At 44.1% G+C, this 6,915-nt stretch overlaps 1 protein-coding gene across 18 annotated transcripts in view; it reads left to right on the top strand.

The window, feature by feature from the left end:
• Window positions 1-5,864, top strand: part of UNKL (unkempt family like zinc finger) — an 82,051-nt gene extending 76,187 nt beyond the window's left edge. For all 18 annotated transcript variants that reach the window (XR_003256438.1, XR_003256443.1, XR_003256440.1 and 15 more), the window contains 2 exons: window positions 3,746-3,794; window positions 4,319-5,864. The gene's annotated coding sequence lies outside the window, so the exon portion shown is untranslated. The remainder of the gene's footprint in view (window positions 1-3,745; window positions 3,795-4,318) is intronic.
• Window positions 5,865-6,915: the final 1,051 nt, after the last annotated feature.

Below are 6,915 nucleotides of genomic sequence, written 5' to 3'. Positions count from 1 at the left end.
TGGAGATATTCAAAATGCGCCTGGATGCAATCCTGTGCAATGTGCTCTAGGTGACCCTGCTTGAGCAGGGGGGTTGGACTAGATGATCTCCAGAGGTCCCTTCCAACCTCAGTGATTCTGTGATTCTGTGATTCTGTGATTCTGTTCTCTTCTAGAAAAGCATTTAGAGCAGATTAAAACATTGATTGTACTATTTTGCTTATTGAATGGAATATGATACTAAGAAAAGCCTTAGGGAAGGTGAAGGGGATATGGTGGTCAGACCTCCCCCTGGAGAAAGTATCTTGTGATTTGCTGTAAAGTTTAGTACAACTTTTATGAGACAGTAGTGTCTCTTTAAGTCCTGGGGAGCAGAAAGTTCTGACTTGAAGGCAAAATGTTTTGTTGTCTTAAAATTCTTGCAGCTCGGTTGCAAGAAGGTGGCTGTAAGGGTATGGCGGGGGCAACGCCTGGACTCATGGCAGGGACAGATACACAAACACAAGGCACACTAGGGTCGGTATTGAGCATTTATTACCTCTGTATCTGAGCGGGGGTTCCCCAGTGATTTCCTGATCGAGGCAATAATGGAGCGGGAGAGTCCCTGGCACCGCTGAGTGTCGGTCCTTGGCAAGGAACGCCAGGAGGGCACTATATGAGGTTTTTATGTACTATACACATGCGCAGTAAGCACACTGAGCTCATCGTTAATCTTGATTCAAAGCCCAGGTGTAGCGCCACACTGGCACAGGCACAGCCATGTGACTGTGGGTCAAGGGCTTAGGGTTGGGGGCTTAGGGTTGCCATGCCAGTAGGATCCTGCTGATCACTGGGATGGGCGCCGAGCTGCCACCAGGGCCCCCGCTCAGCCCCCGGTGAGGGCAACCGACAGCCTTCTGCACCAGGAGCCTTCTGGTTGTTATTTTCAGGCGATACTTTAAAAAAAAACAACCTGCGTTCCCTATTTTTTCCTAACATCTCACTTTTTAAACTAGCTGAGAGCAAATTCCACCTAGACAGAGCCTGAGTCCAGGGGGATAATAGTAGCTCACCTGAGCAGATTTTTTTTTCCTTGCGTGCACTTTAAAAAAAAAAAAAAGGGATCTGCTTTCATCTTTCTGAAAACAACAATTTTCTATGAAAGATCTCTAGCCCACAGGGGGCTGTGAGTGTCTCTGCCCCTCCCTTGCTTTCACAAGTTACTGTTTGTTTCAGGAGCCAGCTACAAAAGTAACTTTGCTCTAGCAGAGAAATGGGATTACATATATAYGAGCAACAGCACCATAGTACACAATAAAACCATCACCTACAGTACTGGTAGTACGCTAATTGGAAAAAACAGTAACAAATTTGTTGTTGTAGGACTGAGAATGAGTTGGTTCTATTAAAAATCGCTAAATACAATTTTTTACATATGCCAGTATGCACCTGAGTCCTTCTGACTGGGTGTGCAGAACACCAAGTTCCTTTTTATAGAGCGGGGCTTTCAAACTCAAAGCGTGTTCCTTTTTGCAAAGAGACTGCATACTGCCTACAATTTTTCCATACTTAAAAAGGTGGTTCTCAGATCAGACAACTTCTTTGCAGTGATGGATATCTAGTGCTATTTTCCCAAGACAGGAACGCTGTAGTTGCACATTTTTACCATTCGAGTCATCTCCTCAGTAACAAAAATCCCTTTGTCATCAACTTGATGCATGACTACGTACCATACATGTGTAGTGTTTTGCAGTGTCTGTAAGCAAGGAACCTGGCTTCTGCTGTTTGCAGTTTATAGCTGTGTGTAAATTAATCCGCTCCTCGCGAAGCAAGGCTGTATGCAGGTGCAGTCCTCCCAGTCCCGGTGTTGTAAAGCTGCATTTAATGGAATACGGTATGTTAAAGTACAGTGTGCTTGGGAAGCTATTCTAGACATAACAGATTCACCTGGGCTTCTCATAGCTCTCAAAAATCTGGTGTTTTATGAGTTCTGTCTCTCTGTGTATGTATATTATTCTCCATTCCATGCTTTGTATGTTGGTGATCTGTTAATCGCAGTAGCCAAAAATAGGAGGGGCATCTATCCTCGGGGAGAGAAGTGGAGTTTCTCTTATTTGGAGGGGGAGACAGCTTTAAATTGGATCCGTTTCTTGCTTCTACTCTCAGTTTGTTTACATTCTGCACTTCTCTCTAGCTTCAGCTAGGGAAATTAATCTTAAAAGAAAGTATTGCATCTTTCCCTTTTCATGTATGCATATATGATAACCAAATAGAACAAAACTCAACAAAAGCAATTTTGCCAAAGCAAAATGCAGCTAACAGTATCCACAGTGTTGGAATGGATTACTTCTGTGCCGCTCCTGGGAGGCAAAAATAACAAGCAATTGCTATTAATAGTGACTTTGTGATTCCTGCTAGAAAGTCTCCTCCTATTTTTGTTGACTTTAAGGGTCCAATTGGTAGCATTTTTCCTCTCCTTTTTAATTTTTCAACTTATCTCATTATTCTTTATCAGTAATTTGGCAGTTCTCGATCTGTGCGTGTTATTGATCGATTTCATCCTTTCTTGAAAAGAAACTGACAGATTTAATCATTTAAATAAGAATTGCCACATGTAGGTCTAGATTTTTATCCTCTTTTTCTTTGTTACTTTTAAAAGAAATGCTGGGTGCAATGTGTGAGTAAAATTCACGCACTGTCGGCTTAACTTTTGGAAATGTTAAACACACTGCTTAAGCTTTGTCTATTAAGTGTGTTAAGTGTTCTCCAATACTCATCTCTGCTGTCTGCCTTCAACATGACTTTTATTCTGGTACAGTCATAATATTTTACTGGTCATTATTCACTCCTCCCAGATTCCAGCTATGGTTTACACCGTCACGTGAAAATCGCAAGCAATGATACTATCATTAGGGCTAGCAGCTTCGCTGTGAGTTGCTATCCTCTGTCATCCTTACGCCATCCCTGGAACTTAATTTAAAAAGACAAGGAACTYGGTTTAAAAAGGCAATATAACCACCGCTAGGTGATTATAATTTTGGAGGACTTTTCCCAGGCTTTAACTGTGGCTGATGAAACCATTTCATCTGAGATGACTTACAGCTATGTTCATCTTTTACAAAAGCCTGAACCGTTTCTTTTATGGGTCAGTTTTGATTTTGTATCTTCTCCATAATCTGCTATACAAAGTCTCCAGATCCTACTGTTTCTAAAACAGGTTTTTTTGTGTGTGTAAACTAAAGGTGTTATGAATTGCTCTTCTTGGTTCTGTCGATCACAGAGCTCTCTCTGCCGGGGGGCATGTGGTGGTGGTGGTGGACAACTGTATTCCTCTGGGCTCTTCTTAGCACAGTAATCTTGAGTAATGAATGTGTGATTTCAGTAACTTGCTAAATGCAGCCTTGCCCTCAAAGTCCAAGGGACAGAATTAAGGTGCAAATAAGCCATATTAAGATGCTGTTGTTGAAAGCTTTAAGGATTTTTTTCCCCCCAAAGCATCTTGTTTTTCCTTTTTGGTTTATCATAATATGTACATGTCGTAAATCTCTTTGAGACTGTTAAACATCTGTTTTACTATTTCACTCCTGTTTAACAAGCACCATCTACTGTTAGGCTCTCAGGAATGCAGTGATCACAGAACTACATGCATTTTGAGATGTGCCTTTCCAAAGGTGGTTTGGCTGGGTGGGGGGGGGAGATCAATCAAAGCCTTTGAGGCCACCTCTAATCTGTTTAATTTCATTTTGAATTTCTTCCTTTCTTTGCTTTCTCATAGGGCGTCTGTCAGCTAACAAAGAAGATGGAACAGCCTATCCACATAGGAGAGCTGATATATGGTAAATGTAAATATGCTAGACCTCTGGTACATCACAGGCATTCGTTTAAATCTGTGCCTTCAGATCTATAGTTCCACRTTCAGGACGTGGCATCTGCCCAGTATCCAATTGCTTTGTGTAGTGCAGAAGCCACTGTACAGCTGCCARTGTCTACGGGAGGTTATTAGTGAGAATGAGAATGCTGTATTTGAACTYGTGACTGCAAAACGGGCTCCTTTATGTCCAGTTTCAGAATTATGACCTATTTCATCATTCTGCTTTGACATTATTTCTTGGCAGGAATGCTAGCGCTTTAACTGTGCAGTGGTTGAAACCAGTAATTTATAGGCCAGAGCAGTTATGCTGTACCTGTCTTTGATATGCATTTCATCCTTGTCTCAGGCTTCTGGGAAAATAAATTGTACAGAATTCCAGAAGGTGCGCCTTTAAAATAGGCAGCAAATCTAGAAGCGTGTCTGAATTCCAAGCGGCTTGTAACTTCACATTTGTCCTCAGCATGTACTTTTCTTTCACTCTTATTCCAGGCTTACCTCCAACAATCAGTATTACTGTGGTGTATTGTGTTTCACTGGCAGCAATATATTCAAGAAGAACATGAGAACTCCTGCACTCCTGGAGACCACAGGATCCATGCTCTGGGCTGGTCATTTTAGGCCTGGTCATTTAGGTGCAGAGTATTCTTTCTAGTCACATGCCCTGCGTGAGCCTCTCCTTCAACTGTTTTCCCAAGGTATTGGAARTGCTTCTGGTAAATACTGCAGTTTCCAAAACTTTTCACTGTGTCCTTGCTGGTATGGGATACCATTATAGCAGGGAGAGGCAGCCTACGTATGTGCAAGGAACATTGTGGCACAGAGACATTACCTCTTTGGCCCACCTAATCCATTTGAGAGAGTTTTATTTTTGACCTGAAGATTGGGTCTTTGAGTGCCATACACAGCATGCATTGCTTTCCCCATTCTTTTCACAAGATCATCGCCGTTCTTCAGTTGTTTCTTCTGAGGGGGGAGTTGCTGCAGGAACTGCTGGGGAGGCCCTGACAGTGGGACGTGAAAAAGACACCTTTGACTACATCCAGCAGAAGAAGTTTAAGCCRAAGGATCAGAGTAAATAACTGCTTGTCTAGGCTTGTTTCCCAGCAACACATTGTCAGAATTTTTTTTAATGAACAATCCTACTTGATCAAGTGCCTATTCATTCYGTGAATATTAGTGCAAAAACATGTACATTACCGATCCTTTAAAGCAAGTCCATGGCACTGGGGTAGCGTGCRTAGTGAAGACTAAATCCCRTAATAACTCATTTTGATGTTGTTCTCTTAAGTGAAAGCACTTAGGGCAGATTAAAACATTTATCGTACTCTTTTGTTTGTTGAATGCACCATGATACTAAGAAAAACCTGCAGTGAAGGAGACATAGTAGCCATTTTCCTTAGAGAAGGTGTCTTGTCCTGTACTTTAGGACTTACTGTGCATTTTGAGMGAGAGTAGCGAATGACAGGTCTCCTTTTAACCCCYGGGGAGCAGAAAGTTGTGACTTGAAGGCAAAATGTTTCTTGCAGYTGGGTTAGAAGCAGCTGGCTACCAATCAAAAGTAATGACAATTCTGTGGAGTCCCTGGAAGTTTTGAAAAGACCGTATTTACCTTTTATAAAAGGCTATGCACTTTCATTACTAATGCCTGTAGTAATCGAGCCAGGTAAGTGGTACATAGGTGGTCGAGCCATTAGTCTTTTTTCACATAGTAATAGCCTTTAGGCTGTGATCACTGTTAGAAAAGTCCAGCTATTTTAAAAATGRAACAAGCCTTTTTAGCTTGTTTCCTGTAGTACCACAAAAGGTGATCAGAATACTAATGTTTTCATGCTTTAATGTGGTAGACGTACTCTGTGCCAACATCTCTTACTGTTTAATAATAAAAACTGAGCAGTCCATCAAAAATATAGTGCAGCTTTCTTTTGGCTATTTATTTTGTTTAACAATCAATAAAGGCAAGAAGTTGAAAGTCCTAATGAAGACCACTGCTTGTTTAATGGTTGCAAATTGTCTTATTAAATGTTTTTTTTTTTAATGCAGCCTCTGAGTATTTTTTGTCYGTAGAGTATGTTGCAATGTTCAAATGAACGCTTTGTTACTAAAGCCTCTAGTAGAAACAGCTTAAGTACAAAATAGAGACACTCTRTGCCTCGCAGCAGGCACTGTAAATAACAGTAGATCAGATTAGGYRATGGCAGTGAAATATCTCCAAAGGCCAGCGCTGAAGTTGCRTGTTGGCACATAGTTACAGGATGCAAAGTTATTATCACGGCTGCTATTGCACTATTGCTCTTCYGTGCGAGCCGAGAATGGCTGTAACGGGGCTCGGTGCTGCCCTCGCCTGATCACAAACCAAGACTGCAACCGGGCGAACGGCGCATGCGCGGTACCCCCCCCCGGCCCCGCCCCTGGCCCGCGCACTGCTGCCCACAGATGACGAGTAGCCGGCACTGCAGAGAGGGAATGCGTGCATGCGCACTAGTTCACAGCCGCCAGGCACTCTCCTCAGGCGATGACAAGGAAGTACTGCACAGAGCGGCTCGCRCATGCGCACTGGGTTGACATTGCTCACTGCTGCTCTCGCGTGTCGCCAAGCCGAACGGCGTCCAGCGGGGGTGCGCATGCGGAATGTGTCCCGTCGYGCTCCCTGCTGCCCTCGCGTGTCGAAAAGCCAGTACGGCAGCTAAATCGCGAGCACCTGCGCAGTGTTTCCGCGGTGCTCACTGCCGCCCTTCGGTGTCRAGATAGCGGTACTGCCCCAATAAGGCGACCTCGCATAGTGGGTTCACAGTACTCACTGCCCCCCGCGGGTGTCGAAAAATCGGTACTGCACCCAGCGAGGACGCATATGCGCACGGGGTTCACCGTGGTCACTGCTGCCCTCGCACAACACCAAAGCAGTGCAGCAGAGGGCGGGCACGCAGATACGCATGGCTTCGTCAGTGATCACCCCCCTCCCCCCCCCGATCCTGGAGGTCGGAAAAACCGATACTGCGTCCCACGGGGACGCGAATGCGCACCGCGTCCCGTCGTGCTCCCTGCTGCCCTCGCGTGTCGAAAAAGCACTACTGCATCCTGAGACGGGC

This window comes from Apteryx rowi, unplaced genomic scaffold (assembly GCF_003343035.1).
Source record: "Apteryx rowi isolate R43461 unplaced genomic scaffold, aptRow1 scaffold_119, whole genome shotgun sequence".
In the NCBI taxonomy this organism is placed as follows: domain Eukaryota; kingdom Metazoa; phylum Chordata; class Aves; order Apterygiformes; family Apterygidae; genus Apteryx; species Apteryx rowi.
Note: the sequence above shows the minus strand (reverse complement) of the source record. Positions and strands in the feature narration are given on the sequence as shown.